Source organism: Gopherus evgoodei, chromosome 3 (genome assembly GCF_007399415.2).
Source record: "Gopherus evgoodei ecotype Sinaloan lineage chromosome 3, rGopEvg1_v1.p, whole genome shotgun sequence".
Lineage (NCBI taxonomy): Eukaryota > Metazoa > Chordata > Testudines > Testudinidae > Gopherus > Gopherus evgoodei.
This window is the reverse complement of record NC_044324.1, coordinates 47,400,355-47,420,171: the sequence shown is the minus strand read 5'-3', so window position 1 is coordinate 47,420,171 and position 19,817 is coordinate 47,400,355. Positions and strand designations below refer to the sequence as shown.

Genomic DNA, 19,817 nt, shown 5'->3' with positions numbered 1-19,817 from the left:
GGTTTCAAACCCACAAATTAGTCTGTTTGGAGCAGGTCCAGTACGTCTTCCTGCACAGTAGAAGAGACTCCACTCATAAGACTTACCTGCAAAAGTGGAAACACTTCTCTGTATGGTGCATCCACAGACACTTGACACTCCAGACTGTAACCCTCCCTGACGTCTTAGACTACTTTTTGAAACTAAAACAGGATGGGCTCTTGCTCAGTTCTATCAGAGTACACCCCGTGGCCCTCACCACCTTCCATGACCCGCTGGACAGATATTCACTTTTTGCCCACCCCACCATAAAACGCTTCCTCATGGGCTTGCAAAATCTCTACCCTGAGATTCATCCACCAGCACCCTCCTGGAATCTCAGCCTAGTTCTCCAAGGTCTCATGAAACCTCCCTTCAAGCCCCTGCCTACTTCATCCCTGCTCTATACATGGCTATGAAAGTAGCTTTCTTGGTTGCCATAACGTCAGTGAGAAGAGTCGATGAAATAAGCGCCCTGATTGCCTACCATCCCTGCATGATTTTCTCTAAAGACAAGGTTACAATGCGACCCCACCCCAAATTCCTCCCCAAGATGGTATCTGCCTTCCACCTTAACGAGCCAATACACTTACCTGCATTCTATCCCAAACCTCAGGAAGTGGCATTACATACCCTCGATGTGCGAAGGGCAACTGCATTCTATCTTGACAGAACTAAGTCATTTCTTGAATCCCTTAGGCTATTTGTCTCCACTACCAGGAGATCAAAGGGTGTTGCTGTCTCTAAGCAATGACTCTGCAAGTGGATCTCTGACTGCATTAGATCCTGCAACCAGACTTGGAATGCTCAACCACCCAAGGATATCAGAACTCATTCTACCTGGGTGAAGTCGACGTCCGTTGCCTTCCTCCACAACGTACCTATTGCTGACATATGTAAGGCGGCCATGTGGACATCTCACCACACATTCGCCAAACTTTATCCTATCACACAAGCTACCACGGCAGACGCCATAGTAGGCCACACAGTTCTTTCTACCATTATTACTGCCGCAACTCCAAAATCCCACCAACCATAGTGGGTACTGCTTCACATTTACCTGGAGTGGAGCACCCACAGGGACAGCACTCAAAGAAGAGATTACTCATCTTGCAGTAACTGAGGTTCTTCGAGATGTGTGTATGGTAGAGAAGGAACTGATGAGGGTGGGAGGGAGGGGCAAAGGGGGCAGGATGCGCGAGCTCAGGCAGACTCTAATGATGTCGTGGGACAGCAGCTGAGCGTGTGCATCCTGACTAGGCACTGCTACTGAAGATCTCCAGTCAACAGCACCGTCACCTGGAGTGGAGTACCCACAGGGAAACACATCTCAAAAAACTTCAGTTACTGCAAGGTGAGTAACCTTCTCTTCCACAACGATACATGCATACAAATAGGATGATCGTATTCAGTAAATCATAATCTTTCCAATGATATCTCACAAGATCCACCTTGCAGCAAATACAAATTATTTATGCGGATTCATATCATAAGCATATTTGTATGAAGAATATGGACGTGATGTGATACTTGCTTCTTGTATTTCTTCGATAAGATTATCTACTTCTAAATCTAAAATATTTGTTACTATTTATAGACTTTGTAAAGCTGCTTGTTTCTTTTCCTTTTTGCTGGGTTTTCCTGTGAGAACCCCTTTCTTCTTGGCTGAACCCATTGCATCTATTGTTTACACAGTTGGCAAGCACCAATGAATGCTTTTAATTTCCAAGTGGTGCACCCCATCTTTTTAAGAAAGTTTTAGAAATGATGTTGGGAGATTAAATTATAAGTGCTATTGTGACTTAGTTTCCCTTTCATTGTCATATTATATTTTATTTCAACCACTTAGCCCTGCAGAAATTTAGGTTGCGATCCTCAGATTCCACCCTTTAAACTGCTCTATTATTCTCAGAATAATACTTCTGTTCAGAGATTCCCATACTTTAAAAATTGTCAGAATAAAATCTGCCTCCTGGGATTCTTTATGCTCAGTACCTGATCCCAGAATCTGCCTTTTTGGGTCTTTTAACCATTGGTGGCCAATTCTGTTTCCTCTGGGTCTTCTTGTCCTGAGCACAGAGCATCAGTTTTTAAAACAAATTACTTAAAAAAATACTTTCTGGTGTCAGTTATCCTCCTATCTATTAGGGGGTGCTGTACCTTTTTAGAGGCTTCAAATACTGCTGTTGGCTCACCTTCAGATGCCAGATTTGTTACCCCCCCTCCCCATCAGACTCCAGGCAGCCCTACAATGGCTTGCCTATATCCATAACTTAATTCTCAATTTCTCTGGTTTTGGTAGGTGAAAACGGGTGGCCCACCCTAGAGAAATTTCCAGAGTTTTACCAGGGCCTTTCCCTTCAGCCTATGGAGAATTCCCTAGAACAGACTAATTCTGTTAACCTCTGGGAGGTCAAGGATACAGCCTTCCACTCAAAGGATTGACACTCAGGCAGTAATTCTTCAAAAAGAAAAATAACCTTTATTTAACACAACCATAATACAATAAATCGAAAATGCATATTTAGAGAAACAATACATTAGTTCTTACAGTTTATAAGACATAATACAAGATAAATTGTATTAGCACAAATGCATATTAAGGTATAATACAGTGAGAACACGCTTTTCAGTGGTTACCTTCTATATGCAATGGTGGGTCACATATAGGATGTTGGCAACAAACTACTTATTTAAACATTAAAACTACATAATAATAACAAACATAATAAACATACCTACACAGACATCCAGCTTTATTATTTCATACACACCCACTCACACAGTTTATTTCTTATTGAAATCACCAAACTTACTTTTCCTGTAGTCTTCCTTCCCTCTGAGTAGTCCTTGTGGTCTCTTATATTTTTATACTTTGCTGCTCACTGTTCTGCTTTCCTTTTTCTTGTAATGTCACTCATTTAGATGTTTTCTTCTTTCCTGCTTCTGCTTCCTTTCTCTCAGGCTTTCCACACATGCACTCACTGACTCAAACCTGTCAGCTCTCTGTCTTATATACAGATTTTGGCCTGTTCTGATTGGGTATTTTTACAATCCTAAGCATTCCAACCAATCAGGGTTAAGCCCTCCAGTCAGCTTGACCTGACTGAAGACCTATGTTATGCTTAATTGACCCCTCCCTTCAGGTTTGAAGTGACCTTTGTTTCACCTCAGCCTGCTTGCATAATATTGGCCGATTCTCCTCCAGATCGCCATTTTGGATTTCTCTGCCTGTGTCTCTTGCAAACACCATCTTGTTATTGCTAAGTGTAACCACATAAAACTATAGTAATTATTAAACCTCCATATTTATAAACAACTATCCATATCTAAGTATACTGTAAGACTGTGATTCATTGTCACCGTTCCATTTTTATTATTTTAAATAAGTTTAATTTCGATCACTCCCAGCTTCAGCTAGTGGTGGCAGCATAGCGCTCTTAGTGCTGTATTCTTTCCACAGTACAGAGCAGCTGGAAAATCTCTTGTATTGTATGGAGGAACTGGAAACTACTTCTGCCTGAATCTTTCTCTCTCCCTCTCACTCAGACTCAGACTCCAAAAAGAGTCTGCTGGCAGCTGGCCTTTTATGCTGCATTGTGGCTCTCTTCTAATATACCTTTGTATTCTTAGAAATAATTACCTCACTCGCACATGGCCAGTATCAACCATTATTTCAGTTTTGACTGATAGTTCTGACGTTTAGACCAAGTTGTGACTAGTATGAGTGGGCTACTACCAGCTAGCTGTTCAGCTAACCCACCTGTCTGTCAGGCCTTGCAGTGCATGCTCAGTAGCCACCAATCTTGCACATGCTTACCGTTGTTATTTACCTGAGAGCTGTGATTCTGCCAATCAATACACACATTCCTGGCTCTTTGCTGGGGCACCATTTTAGAAATTCTAGGCTTTCAACTCAGCATATTCTAGGTTTGCAGTGTTCGTCTCAGTGTGGAGTGACTTTTGTTTATTCAGAATAAAGAGCAAGCAAACAATGTGTGACTGGAGAATTTCTCTAGAAACAAGTAGGAAAGATTTTGAACACATTTATAAATTAAAGAGTAAGAAATCATGATATCTAGATGGTATTCATGCAAGCGTTCTGAAGGAACTCAAATATAAAATTGCATAGCTACTAACTGTGGTATGTAACCTATCACTTACATCAGCCTCTGCACCAGATGACTGAAGGATAGTTAATGTAACACTGATTTTTAAAAAAAGGTCCTAGAGGTGTGATCTTGAGAGTTACAGGCTAGTAGGCCTAATTTCAGTGCCAGGTGAATTGGTTGAAACTTTAATAAAGAACAGAATTTCCAGACACATAGATTAACACAATTTCTTGGGCAATAGTCAACACACTTTTTGTAAAGAGAAATCATGTCTTGCTAATCCATTACAATTCTTTGAGGGGTGTCAACAAACACATGCACACGGGTGATCCAGTTGATATAATGTACTTGGACTTTCAGAAAGCCTTTGACAATGTCCCGCATCAAGAGCTCTTAAGCAAAGTAAGCAATCATGGGATAAGATGGAAGGTCCTCTCATGGAGTCATCGTGGACAGTTCTCTGAAGATGTCCACACAGTGTGCAGAGGTGGTCAAAAAAGCAAACAGGATGTTAGGAATCATTAAAATGGGGATAGAGAATAAGACTGAGAATATATTATTGCTCTTATATAAATCCATGGTACGCCCACATCTTGAATACTGTGTACAGATGTGGTCTCCTCACGTCAAAAAAGATATACTGGCACTAGAAAAGGTTCAAAAAAGGGCAACTAAAATTATTAGGGGTTTGGAGAGGGTCCCATATGAGGAAAGATTAAAGAGGCTAGGACTCTTCAGCTTGGAAAAGAGGAGACAAAGAGGGGATATGATAGAGATATATAAAATCATGAGTGGTGTGGAGAAAGTAGATAAGGAAAAGTTATTTACTTATTCCCATAATACAAGAACTAGGAGTCATCAAATGAAATTAATAGGCAGCAGGTTTAAAACAAATAAAAGGAAGTTCTTCACGCAGCGCACAGTCAACTTGTGGAACTCCTTACCTGAGGAGGTTGTGAAGGCTAGGACTATAACAGCGTTTAAAAGGGAACTGGATAAATTCATGGTGGTTCAGTCCATAAATGGCTATTAGCCAGTTTGGATAAGGAATGGTGCCCCTAGCCTCTGTTTGTCAGAGGATGGAGATAGATGGCAGGAGAGTGATCACTTGATCATTGCCTGTTAGGTTCACTTCCCCTGGGGCACCTGACAGACACTGGGCTAGATGGCCGTTCTTATATTCTTATATGGATCACTAACTGTTTAAAAGATAGGAAACAAAGGGTACGAATAAATGATCAGTTTTCACATTGGAGAGAGGTGGATAGCAGGCTTCCACAAGGATCTGTACTGAGACCTGTTCTGTTGAATATATTCATAAATGACCTTGATGAGGTGAACACTGAGTTGGCCACATTTGCAGATGATATATATATGTATGCAGGGTTTCTGCCTGCTTTATTTTAGAGTGGTAGCCGTGTTAGTCTGTATCAGCAAAAACAACGAGGAGTACCTGTGGCACTTTAGAGACTAACAAATTTATTTGAGCATAAGCTTTCGTGGGCTAAAACACACTTCATCAGATGCATGCTGTGGAAAATACAGTAGGAAGATATATATACACAGCCCTATAATGCTGATATATTATACTGCAGTTATTGCAATGTTGCAGATGGAGTGTGTGTGTCTCTCTCTATGAAAACTGATACTACTTCAGTCCGGGGGCTATGTCTAGGGCTATATGATTTGTGACGTTTATTTTGTTCAGATTTGGTTGATAAAAATATGGTAATTTTTTTTATGCTGAATTGAGGCTTAATCAGATATTTCACTTGCAGGTCCATTAAAGTTGACTGCAGTAGTCCAAAAGTTGGAGGTTCCTTATTAATACTTGTGCACATAACTTGATGTCGCTCTTTTATCCAATAGTTTCTTTTTAAGATTTTTTCACAGCACAAGATCTACAACAAGTACCTTTCCCACAATCTCCAAATCACATAGAAACATTCTGAAATACAAATAGTCTCTAGCGAGTTCAGGCGGGTGAGGTAATATCTTTTATCGGAACAACGTCCATTGGTGAAATGAAAGATGTTTATTACCTAACTCACCTTGTCTCTAACATCCTGAGACCAGCATGGCTACAACACTACAAACAAATATTCTTTAGTTCAGTCACCAGGACACTTTTACCTATGTTTTCAACTAAATCTAATTAAATCTGTAGGGAAATTGAATGGCTTCCAGAAAACTTATGGCTGTAACTTTCAACATCAGTACAGGAAGCTATAAAATGACACCTGTAGGCTTTGGCAGCTTGTGCTTATGAATTCTGCACCTTCAGTTAACAGAAACCATTCACAAACTCCATCAGTCTCACTGAAAGAACGTTTTAGCCCTTCCTCACTGACCTGATGTGTTACGGCAAGGCAACTGTTTTATACCTCTCCTGGGCTGCTTGTCAAAGGTGGAAGAAGCCAGACTAGACAGCAGGTGGAAAAGCAGCTTTGACTCTCTCAGTCCTAGATACTGCCCCTAATTATTCATTTGAAATAGCTGGCTAACCTATAACCAACCAGTTTTATTTTCTGAGAATTGTTACAATGATTGTCAGCTCTGGAGTGCCATCAGGTGTCATTTTGTAGAATGGCAGAGAAATTGAATGCATTTTTTTTAACATGTACAGTTGCCTTATTTTCAGCCCACAGTTCACAGCATTTTTTTTAGTTTGAATCACTAGCCATAGTAATAAAAAGGCATAAGGGATTTTAGTGTTCTGATTAACTTTTGTAGTATCCCTTCTCCACCTGGTTACCTCCTTTAATGCCAATCTGCTTACAGGTTTCAGTGGACAGGCCTGGGTTGTTCTGGATCCCGCTACCCACTCAGCAGGGTGTAACTGCTTTATTTTCTTCCCATAAAAATTGATTTGGCAATGCCTCTACCCTACTCACTCCTTCCTGACAGAGTCACTGGGCAGCTTGGGAGAAAAATTCTAAACACAGGGTAATCCCCACTTACTTGCCAAATAATTGGAGACTCCCAAGAAATAACACAAAAACATACAATATATTCAACACAGTAATTATATTAAACAGGAGATAAATATAATAGGGTAAAACATTATTCTCAAGATCCCTGGTGCCCATGTTGATAATACTTGTGAAGTTCCCTAGTCACGTGACCTGATATAGCAAATATAAAGTTAATGTTCCATTGCTACACATATTTTGTTGCAGCCCTTGATGACCTGTGACCACGATATCTTCTGTGCAACAGTTAGCAATGTGGTTGATTGGATTCAATGCAGTCCAAAGGACTTACAAGTGGGATAAGGTGGTAACTCCTTCCTCAGATTTAATAGGCAGCAGATGATAAAATCCCCAAACCCTTATCCCCTGGCTTGAGGACATAGTTCAGGGAATAAGGGATATGAAGCAAAGAGATTCTTTTCCCCAGGAATCAGGCAGGCACAGACAATGCTGAAGGGGTTTATTTACGGTACTGGGAAGACTGACAAACAGCTTCTAAGATGTGGGAATACAGTGACCAATTATATACCTTTCTCTTATCACTTCATTTACATTTAGTGTGCAATGTCCTGGGGCTTCCGGTGTTTCTGCTTGTTAGTTACATTTTGTTTCAGCTGCTAATTGAATTTTTAAATTTTGCCTAACAGTTCCCTCCTGTTTGACAAATCGAACGCCTAGATGATATGTAGTCAATACACCTCTACCCCGATATAACACAGTCCTCAGGAGTCAAAAAATCTCACTGCATTATAGGTGAGACTGCATTATATCAAACTTGCTTTGGCCCCCCTGTTCCTTGTTCCCTGACCACCCCCTCCATCCCTACTCACCCCCAGGACCCCACTCCCTGCCAAACCCCCCTGTCCCGTGACTGCTCTGACCCCTATCCACCCCATGCTCCTGAAAGGCACTCACCGGCAGCGGCAGGAAGCAGAGCAGCCCAGCCCCAGCCCGCTCCACTCCATCACCTCACAGCCGCAGCGCTCCACTTCCCGCTGTCGGTGAGTGTGGGGAAGTTGGGGAAAGGATTCCGAGGGATACATAAGGAGGAAATTAAAGGAGAAGGGTGAGTCTGGAGGAAGTAAAGAGGCCACTATCAACTGAGTGGAAACGCTTGCAACATGGGCAAGGGTAGGGGAAGAAAGGGTATGGGAAGGGGGAAAACCCAGGCATACATCTAGCATGTCTTCTTTTACAATATTAAATAGATCACAAGCTTGTGACTTGGCCAGATTGACTATAGTGTCTGAGAGCTTTTCAATGATTTGGTAAAAATTTTCTATTGCTACATCAATTGCAGTAAGAGCCTAGGCTATGTCTAAGAGCTTAGGTGGTTTGGCTTTTGACCCAAGAATTGTATAACCTTTCAGAGTTTAGGTTAAGCATATTCGGTATAGAATTGGTGCTTCCAAAAAACCCTCCAATATCACCTAAGATGCTACTTTTTTGTCTTTTGGCTGTGTGGGCCCGAATAACATACTGGTGCACTAGAAACTGTAGCTGGTTCTGCAGCCATCGCAGGGAGCTGGGGTGGCCTGAGCATACATTTCACAAGGCTGCTGAAAAATTGGACAAATTGTATTTAAGTTGAACAGGGACCATAAGGGCATCATGCAAAAGTATTTTGTGGGGGCCTTCTTGTATAATGCCGTCCAGTGGGGTAGGGTACGGTGTCAGACAGGGAGTAGGCAGGGAGTATCCACAAGTGGTCAGGTTATAACATATATCAGTACAATGTAAATGTTTAACCGGGTGTACACAGTGTTCCTGATAATAATGTCCCTCCATCCCAGGTTACCACAGCAGAGAAGGAATATCTGTCCATCCCGCATTTACAAACACTGTTAGGTTAATGAAAAGTGCCCAACCCTCCCACAGACATTTACTTCGATATTCTCCCAACCCATTAGTGGCCTCATAAATGTTGTGAATCTCAACTGATCCATCCGAGGCCTTAGAAATAGAATGGTTCATTTGTTCTAGGGGGGTATCCTTAAATTGACACTCTGTCCTTTGGTCCTTTTCCCAACATTCTGTGATCTTGCATCCCAAAACGGGGGGTTCTATATGTGTGTGCCCACATCCCCTGAAGCTAAATACCCAGTTACAGTCTGTATCTGGTGAGATGCAGAGAGTGAGCTAAAGACTGCTCTTGGGCTGTGGTAGTCAGATCGAGACCTTGGAACCTGGATGTTTTTGGAGATGATCTGTAACCACAACAGGTCCCAGGTGATCCGGTCTAGGGGTAAGCCAAGTGTCTGGTTTCTTTACCCATTCATTGCTGCCTCCTGTAGGGTGTTGCACATACTGACCAGCTTTGAAGCAGGTGTCTCCTGTGACATTTACCAAAGGTGGGTCCCGGGAGGCTGCATCAGGTATATTTACCAAGAGTATAAATGTGGGGGGCCACATTGTCACCTAGAAGGATACAATATAAACAAAATGAATTTATTTATACATTTTAATTCTGGTTTTATGACCCCACGTTGGGATTCCTTGCACCTTCATGGAGGTGTCTGTATGGGCCAATACCATGTGTGGGCCGGAGTACTTTAGCTGAAGTACCTCAGGGTTATATGTTCTTATCATGACCTGATCTCCCTCCTCTAGGGGGTCCTGGGCTTCTTGTCAGTCTTGGACAGTTAGTCTTAGGGGGTGCAAGACTTCATTCAGGCATTTGATATATTCCTGTGGGTGGGGGAGGGGAGCCAGGACTTCACATCCTTTCCCCAATGACATAGTCATTCCAGTAATGAGTTTGAAGAGTGAAACTCCTGTACTAGCATTAGGGGTTGCCCTCATGGAAAGAAGGGCAGGAGGTAGTTGTGCTACCCAATTGGTTTCTTAACAATAGTTTCCTCAGAAAGAGGACACTGATGAGTTTCCCTGTAGTCGGCATCAAAGTAGCAAGCTTAAGAATATTAAAGTGTGTAATTGTAATATGTGGGCTTAAAAGGGTGTACTTCCACAAGGAACCAGTATGTCTTGCTGAAGTAAAGAGCGAATAGTGTCACCTACCGTGTCCACAGCCTGAGATTTGAGAGGGTATTGCTTGGTAGATGGAGGGAGTTGACTGGTAATTTGGATGGGTGAGCACAGATGAGTAGGCACTAAACCACAAGACAGCTTATTCTCTGCCCAAACAGAAGGGAACCTGGAACATAATTCTTGAAAAGGGTCAGAGGTGTCCCAGGTGAGAGCCATAGATTTGGCAGTTGCAACAGAAGAGAGAAATGTATCATTACGGAGAGGAATGATATGAGTATGCATAAATTTATCAGTAAAGGTAGCTGTACTCTGAGCAAGGCTAAGAGTCAATGCAAGATTGCAGAGGGCATCCATGCCCAAAATAGTCCTTTCTGCATTTGGAGCTACATAAAAAGACTGAGTCCAGAAGAATAGATTAGATTCTACGAGCACAGGGTAGCTTTTATAAGCCGTGAGTTGTGTGCCTCCTTCCCCTGAAATAGTAATATACTGTTTAGTAGTGTGGAGGGAGAGGTCAGTAATGGAAACAGAAGCTCCCGTGTTCACAAGAATTGCGCATGGCCAGCCCCTTATCCATGCTTGTAAGTGTGGCCTTGAGAGATGTATATCTGCATCAGCTGTACTGATGAGTAAGGGGGGGCGCTTTATCCTAGCGGGTCATGGAATTTAAAGCCTGGCCATTTGCTTTTTGCTTAAATGTGAGTAAGGGTTGGCAGCTGGTTGAGATACCAGTTGGGGCCGGTTGCCCAGAGTTACTCGGCTTGGGCTTCCAGCTGCCCAATGTCCGGTCTCCCCACATACAAAACTCGGTAAGGTGTGTGTGTTTGGGGTGGGGGCGGTGCAGGACCAGGATCAGATTGAAAGGGCAGTGGGGTACTGCGTGGATTCAACTGGCCATGATTCTGTCCCTGACTAGACTTTTGGGCATTGCGCCTGCCGTTCTTTTGGGTATGCCCGAGACACCCACAATTATAACAGGTTACGTTACTTTTTGCTGTTACCACAAAAACGCGAGTAGCCTTGCTCTTTATATCTTTAGCTTGTCTGGCTTCGCATTCAGAGGCCCGCATACAGAGGGATTCATAATCAGAGCCTGGATTCACTCTCAAGTTAAGGGCTGTTTGCAGGTGGGAGTTAAAATCTTCCTTTAACATTTTTAGAAACACCTGATCAGTTTGGGCTTTAGATCAGGGAGCTTTTTTAGTAAGCCTTTCATTTCCTCTGTGCTGAGAGGAGTGTACTTATAAGTATTATGAGCCACTCTGTCATCTGCTGGCCCGGACCACTGTGTGGTTACTTGGAGAGGGGCAAGGGGAGCGCTGGCACTTAAGTCTGGGTTGAAAAGAGGAGGAGGCCAATTATCTCAGTTCTCCCCCGTGTGTGCCACATTCCAATCTTGGATTTGTTTTTTAAGGTGTTACCAATTGATTTAGTTTTGGTTTTTATCAGTATCACTGCTTGAATTAGGTTTAGTAATATTACCCTTCTGTTGTATGCTAGCAGCAATACGGCATGCAGAGGATCTGCTTTATTTTATTTTTGCTTTCAGAGTATTGTTTTCTGCTTGAAGATTACTTAATACGTGGTTTAAATCTGTCTTTTGGTTCAGCTGTGATGTAAGAGTCTTTTGGAGCGTTTCCAATTCCTGTAACTTCCTTTCATATTCACAGTACAGTATTACTATTTCTTTCTCTAACTTTCCTTTCATCTGACCAGACCACCAAAACATGCTATCTTTCACACTCATACCCTCATTCCATCCATCCTTTGCCATAGTCTTTTGAACCTTCCCATGTTTTCCTTTCATAAAATCAATGAGTCTCCCTCCTGTAGAGGGTATCATTGATATACCCTGGGGCAAGTCATATCACATTGTTAACCAGCTTCCTGATTTCAAGGGAACTGACTGAGCACACCGTTGTACTCAGCACTACTGAAGCACACTCTGGTGCTCAGTAGTTGGTATTGCAGCCTTCACTTACAGCGATCCCTGCAACCTGAAAACTGTGGCCACAAACACAATCCTGTTCAGTCCCCTTGTCTGTGCGTCCTATATGTGGTTCATATTAAAAAAGGAGTATGAAGGGGTGTCTCCTGGAGTCCCATACCAAAGTGTGCACTAGAGGTGGTAAGTAAAAGGGTACTCACCTCTATCCCTGGTTGTGAGAAACTCTCCGAGGATTCCCAATCACACCTTGCTCACTGTGCCAAACTGTGAAGCAAAGAGAATCTTTTCCCCAAGAATCTGGCAGACACAGACAATACTGAAGGGGCTTATTTACGGTACTGGGAAGACTGACAAGCAGCTTCAAAGATGTGGGGATACAGTGAGCAATTATATACCTTTCTCTTATCACTTCATTTGCATTTATCTTGTTCTTACAGAGCCAAACATTGTTAGAGACAGAGAACACAATTCACATGACAGTGACAGGAACAGAACATACGCATCAAACTGTTTTGATTACATCAATTATTCATGACTACCATAAGGTGAAGGGTGGGGTAGGGGTGAGCGTTTACAAATATCTGGAGGGCTGTGAAGGGAGGGTTTGTTCTATGAGCTGAGCTACTGGGTGGACATTTGACCATATAAGTTTATCAAGTGTTTACAGTTGTCAGTGTCCTGGGGCTTCTGTGTTTCTGCTTGTTCATTACGTGGGTTTTTGTTTCAGCTGCTAACTGAATTTTTAACTCTTGCCTAACTGGGGTCTACCAAACAATTTCCCTGACTAGCTAACTAAAAGATGGTGCTCTCACAGACTCTGTGAATGATCTTCACGTTCAGAGATGATTCTGGACTCCTCAGTCACTGGAGAGGGGCTGATGATCACTGCTGGCAGGCATTCTTCATGCAGGCGTTAGGCTACTTCTAGTCCCAAGATTTCCCCTCATCACCAAGGGATGCAGGGCTAAAGGTGCACATTACAAAACTATACTAAAATCCAAACTTTAGTCTCCCATTCTGGCTCTCAGACACACTCACACCAGGCAGCAACTCTGGACTAGCAGCCAGAGTAGTGGTGCCATGTGGTGACTGATCTCACTTAGAGAGCTGGAGTGCTAACTCAGCCTGCCTAGGAGAAATTTTCCCAGCAAACTCTACAAACTGGGAATCACCTTGGAGAGGGAAAGGCTCAAGCTGAGGGATCTTGCTTTTAGGTCCCCAGAGGAGAGGTTCTCACAGGGAACCCTGCATGCAGGCTTGGGACTCACCAGCTCCCCACACAGTCAGTCCTGCCTTTTCCCTGGCTAGCTTCAGACTGCTCCAAAATTGCTTCTCCCCCCTCCTCAACTCTCTGGGAGGGACATCTCTCACCCTATTGTTTGCTAAGCAGACTTTGTCTCTGCCGTTGGCTTTCCTTCCCTACCAGGGACAGCAGGCCTCTCCCTGAGCTACCAGCACACAGAGCCCCAGGAACCTAGGTGAGCTCCTTTGATTCACAAACCATGAGTTTGCCTGACTTATTAGTGAATAAAATTAAGGACTTCAGAATTTTGTCCTTAGGTCTTTCAGGCTGTGGCCTTTGTTATCTTCCAAAATCTGACTTGATGATGAATGAAGGTCTAGTTTAGAATAGATGGTATCTGTATAAATATTTGCAAGATTTTTCCTCCCGTTAAACAGCCTTAGCTCCTTTTTAGTTGGCTTTGTATGGAAAGAAATAAGCATTAACTCTTTAAGCCTCTTGAATGCCTGGCCTTATGCATCAAGAACTTGTACATTTGGATACCTGTTTATCTCAAAAACTGCTCAATTCCTCTAAATTCTATGAGAAAAAATTTTTAGTCTTCTTTGAGCATCTTATTTATGCCACTCATTTTGTTGGTTGTCTTTAGTAATGGACAAAACAATGGAAATATTGTGTCCTGTAGTCTGTCAAATGGTGATTGATATATGCTTAGGGATAATATTTACAGTAATTCTGAGAACTTATCTTGTCTTCTGTTTACATCTCTCTAGTGATAGTGAGAGGAGAAGAATTTGGGAGGGGGGAAATGTTGCTTTTGCAAATAGCTATGTTGCTTTGAGATGATTTGCTTCTCTCCCATCCCTAAAACTCTCCTAACCATGACTCAGGAACATAACAGTGATAGAGTACTGAATGCATTAAGTTGATAAAGTCGAATACAGAACATTGCTCTGTGTATATATATATATATAAGTAGTCATTTTTATTCTGTTTCCAAAAGGTGCAATATATAATGTCCTTCACTGAAAAATGTATTTTTTTGTTTTAGCTAGAACTGTAAAAAAATTATTACAAGCGAGATTTTGAGAGTTTTTTTGAAAGAGTTTTTTCATAGTTTTGTTGCATAAGACAGATTGTGCCCTACTTGCTAGATCATCCTATGTCCAAAATCTACCTAATGTTTGTTTTAATGTTTCATTTTGAGTTGACATTAATCATGCTACAGTACTTTATTAATGGCATACCAGGCCATTCTAGTCTTGGTTAATGCTACTGTCAATATGTGTACATAACTAGAAAGAAAATAACTGCAAGGATTAACACTTTTTTTTTTACAACAGAAAGCAAAGTAAAATGAAGTAACATCCTGACTTTTCTTATTACACAAAATAAGAACAGTAGATGGCACTATTACTTTGTATTTGTTGAGTACATTTTTTTTCAGGAAAACATAATCTTTTAGTGAGCACTGTTGACTACATAATATGTTTTCAGGGATATAGTGAGTTCAGAGAAGCTTTGTGATCATAGAACCTAGTGTGAATAACAAAAAAAAAAAATCTTTGAAGTTTATGGAATGGTATCTACATTTCTTTACCTTACTCACTAGTAGCCACTTAGGTCCCAGTGCTGATTGGTTTGGGCATAGCCCCACTAACTTCAGTTTGACTGTGCATCATGATATAAAGATTCAAGGTCTTGCCAATAAGACCAATAACTGGGAGAATTGCACCGTGCCTGCTCACTCTAATAGTGGATAGAGAGCAGAGGTTTTTTAGGTTTTTTTAGTTTTAGGTTTTTTTCTTCAGTCTATGTACTATTTTGTATATTTATCTGAAGTTTGACACCAATTGACCAACTGTTTATATCTGTAAACAAAACTGTACACTTACCAATAATTCATCTGACACAAACATTAAAAAGATAGGAAAGACACACTTAAGGTAAATATTCCAAAATATAGTAGTGATCTCTTTTAAACTATAGTTGCAAAGTTGGAATTCAAATAGATGTGTAATCTTGATTTACATATGCTTTGTTTTAGGGTATAATTGTTTTTTTTTACAAAGCTTTTTGTCTCTGGGTTTCTTGGGGTTTTAAACAGTAGTATAAAATAAAAAGGACAAAGTATGCACAAGGACACAATGTGGCAGTGGGAGTGCAAATAAGGCAGGTGAGGTTGTTTGCTTGACATGCTGAAAACCCAAATAAAGAATACAGCAAGCACTAGCTTGTGTTGGATGTAAGTGTGAAATGCAGAAGTTTTATGGATTTGGGATGAATCATCTTATCATCTGCCAGGGATGTGCTGGTTCTATGCATTGATGTGGCCAAAAGTAGTGATTTCTTTGGCCAATATAATCATTCTGATGGGACGCTAACTTTAGAAAACCTTCCAGGCAATGATCTCTCTTTTTGTAGGTCTAATGTCTCATGTAAATGCAAGTCTGAAATCTCTATCTAATGAAATAAACTTCTGTTGGTTTTCTCCTACCCTAGGATGGGAGGGTGAAAGGTAGGCACAAAATATTGGTAAGTGTATGTAAGTGATGTGGCTCATCAGATACATAGTGACAGCTACACCACAGACTAGCATATACCTGCACCCCTAAAAAGACAGAACTTGTCACTGACACTTAACACATTGGAGATGCTCGCCATTACCTATGCCAGGGTAGGAAATAAAGCTAGAGACAGAGTTCTTAGGCAGCTTGCACCTCAAGGGCAGGGGTTAAATTTTAAAAATTCCAGTGACATCTATTCAGCTTTGAAAGTTGCTGTAAATTCCAGAAAAGAGTGTTCAGATTCCCTATTGTATACTCACATCATCCGCTTTGAAAATCCCCCTGCTAATGATTCCATATTCAAAAATTTCTCTCTCACAAACATTACAGATGCTATATTAGTTTACAGAAAACAAATACTGAGGAAATAGAGGGAAAATACTACTGTGAAGAAATTGTAGAGACAAAACATAATGGAAGACACCTGAATACTGTGTGGTGACTAAGGAGATAATGGAAAAAACTAATGGGATTACATCTAATAAAATCTAGTTTGTAAACTGCAAAAAACCCACTGAGGTATAAATCATTTAGAAAGTAGTATGCAAAAATTAAGCAGTAAGATAGACTGCAGTTTCACCACATTAATGTCAGCTGTAAGCAATCTTAATGATAATTGTGTATCCTAATTAGTGAAATTAGAGAGTGTAAAAAGAATGTTTAATTTATCATTAATGACAGATGTAATGTTAAATTGTGGTTCGTTTTCTTAAGTACTTCACAGCCTATTTCAAATTGTAATAATTTTAAAAATTAACATATTTAACATTAAATAACTCTTAAGATATCGTTTACATGTGTGATGAATACATAAAAGTAAAGTCACTTCCAGTAACGTTAATGCTAAAGGGGAAATACTTTTAATATAGAAGGAAAATTTTAGAAATGGGACCTTGAATTGAAATGTTGGAAAAAAAGAAATCCTGACTTTTTGGATTGATTTAAAAAAAAAAAAATCATATGTGCCTGAAAATCTGTTTATTCTCTGTGCTGTAACCACAAAAGATGGAGAGAAATATTAAGTGTTAATTGTAGGAAATTCAAGTTTCTTATAGAGGTTTGTTGAAAATACATAATTTCTTTTCTGTTTAGGATCTACTGTATTTTTGTGGTACAGCCAATCATATCTCATAGACTTTAAGGTCAGAAGGGACCATTATGATCGCCTAGTCTGACCTCCTGCACAATGCAGGCAAGTTTGAATACTTTTGGGTAGAATAAAGCCCACATCCCCTTGTCTTAACAAACAGACAAAAGTCTGACTATCCTCAATATGCCAACATCTCTCCAGTGCTGTTAGGTTTTTCTTCATATCACCAGTGTTGACATTCTAATTTTCAGAGTATAGGACATGACCATCTAGAAACATATTAACCTATAGCATATCGTCACGGGCAGTTGTGGACAACCTGTGGCCCACGGGCCACATGCAGCCCATCAGTAATCCATTGGTTGAGCCAGATGACAGTTTCTTTATATTGACTGTCCACAGGCACAGCCACCCACAGCTCCCAGTAGCCTTGATTTCCAGGACATTGTTCTGTCCATAAACTGCAAATTAACAATTCTTGTGTTTTCTGTTAACTTTTTATTAATTTTTAAAATATATATATACAGGATTTGAGACATTAACATGGAAACAAATACTTTTTCTGGGACCAATAATGGCATAGTATCTCTCTAGTTACTACATTTGACCTTGTTGTCCTTTTTGAACAAAGGCAGAACAACACTTTCTTTTAGTCATCTGGGATATTAGTGTGATGGATGGTCTGGAAGAGCCTATGGACCTGTCTTCAACTCAGGGGTGATGTTAGAAATTCCTGGTGCCTTCCAGGCTTCAATGTATGGACTGCGATCTGTATCTCATATTGGGTGAACAAAAGTGGGTCTATCAAAACTTTTCATTCCATTTCAAAAGGAAAAGTGACAATAGATGGTAGACAGTTGACAATGTCTTAAAATTATCTTTCACATTGATGCTACTGATCTTACAGTCTCTGGTTAATGCAGCCACCTCAATTCTTTACTGGACATGCTGGTGCCTCCTACTCCTCAAACTGAGCATACGAGGTGGTGAAAACCATGTCTGGTGGCAATCTGTTCTAAATTGAGTCCCTAAATTGATACCCAGGATTCCTTATTGTGCTTACACAATGACTTGACAAAATTCTGAAGTCAAACTCTTTTAGCCTTTGCTTTTCATCTCAATGCTTGTCTTTAAAGACTTGAATTATAGCCTCACTTTTTTCTTAGCTCTGACTGCAGTAAGCATCTTCTCACTGATCCATGGATGATATTTGAAGGGCTGAGGCTCCATCACTGAGCTGACAATAGTAAGCACCAATGACTTGAAACAATGCCATTCGTCCTTGTATGACAGAATGAGTTAGATTTCAGGCCTTAATGCTATGTAGCGGGGTACACACCTGCTCCTGCCGTGAGGGGCTTAAAGCCACCCCTGGGAGAGGGCTGAGAGAAAAGCTGAGTTGATTGAGAGGCAGCCTCAGCTGCAGGACATGCCCCAAACAGACTCAGCTGGCTCTATAAAGGTGAGGGCAGCCAGGAGTTCAGAATGTTCTTTCTCCAGGCTGGGAGAGAGTAGGGCTTGGCTGCCTGCAGAAAGGGTATTGGAAGTGAAGCAGGGCTGGGGAAAGGCCAGAGGAGTAGGGGAGCTCCAGGCTGGTAACTCCCGAGGCTGCAGGGCCTGGTCCAAGGCCCATAGAAGTACTGGGAGGCAGGCAAAGGCAGCAGGTCCGAACCCCCTTGCCTATGATGTGGCTTTTACACTGCAGTCTGCCCCAGGGAGTAGGGGCTTAGTGATGACTGGCAGTAGCCCAGACTAAGGCAAGGTGGGGATTAGAGGGTTAGGGATTCTCCAGAGAGGGGAGACCCAGAGGCAGACTGTGAGGGTATTCCCGGGGGGCAGCACACCATATAAAAGGGCCTGGGGTCCATGAGGGACACGGGGCCAGAAACAAGCGGGACACTGGCCTGCAGAGGGCACTCCTGGGTCAAAGAGCTAATTCCCTGAGACCAGCAGGAGACGCCGCAGGGGTGAGTCCTGTGTGTTTACATGCTCCAATGGCATAAGCAGTTAAGAGCAGAAAGCCATCTGATAGCTTGGTTGTAATAAGAACTTTTGCTTGAATCGGGCTAATTTTGGCCCATTAACTAGCTGTAATGGAAGTCAGAGGTGCATTTTTGGCAGCAGAAGTCTGATCAGTGTGAAGTTCAGCACCTCTGAACTTGCACATCCATGGCTGTTAACTGCAAATGATTGTTAATGAGGACATAGTGAAACGATCTGGGCTGTGCAAGGTCAGCTTGTGAATGTTCAGGTAATGAAAAAACAAGTCGGTGATAAACATGTAATTGGCTGCTGCAAATTCAAGCAGTCCCTTCCCTTTCTGTTCTGCTTTCAGCTACCAAAAGACCCAAGCATACTTCCCCAGGTGTTGTTATCCTTTCCTACCTCACATTAAAGTCACTCAGGTTAATGATGACAGGGCCATACCAAATTTACAGTCCATTTTGGTCAATTTCATGGTCTGTGCAGCAGTCATGAAAGCAGTACCATAACTTCCCCCCTCCCCCTACAATAACCTTGTGACCTCCCTACAACTGCAGCGCAGAAAGATATCAGCAGCGCAGCAGTAAGGAGGACAATACTATACCATGCCATCCTTCCTACAACTTCTTTTTGGGTCAGGAACCCTACAATTACAGTGCCACACCATGAAATTTCAGATTTAAATAGCTGAAATCATGAAATGACCATTACGGTCTACCTACAATTGCTGGTAAAAAAATACCTTTAACAGCATTCTTGACCATGGTGTTGATGGGGTAATACACTACAATGATGGGATAATGCCCACAATTGTTATGGAACTGGATGCTGGTAAGTCTCTTGTTAATCACTTGCCAACCTTGTAATGGCTGTTGGGCATTGAGTAAAAGTACAGC

The 19,817-nt window shown here is 41.6% G+C and overlaps 1 long non-coding RNA gene across 1 annotated transcript; it reads left to right on the top strand.

Moving 5' to 3' along the window:
* The first annotated feature begins 4,151 nt into the window (after nucleotides 1-4,151).
* On the top strand, nucleotides 4,152-11,501 carry LOC115648230. Its single transcript, XR_003999493.1, has 3 exons — nucleotides 4,152-4,162; nucleotides 5,413-5,417; nucleotides 11,277-11,501. It is a non-coding gene; the product is annotated as an uncharacterized LOC115648230 (long non-coding RNA).
* The last annotated feature ends 8,316 nt before the right edge of the window (nucleotides 11,502-19,817 follow it).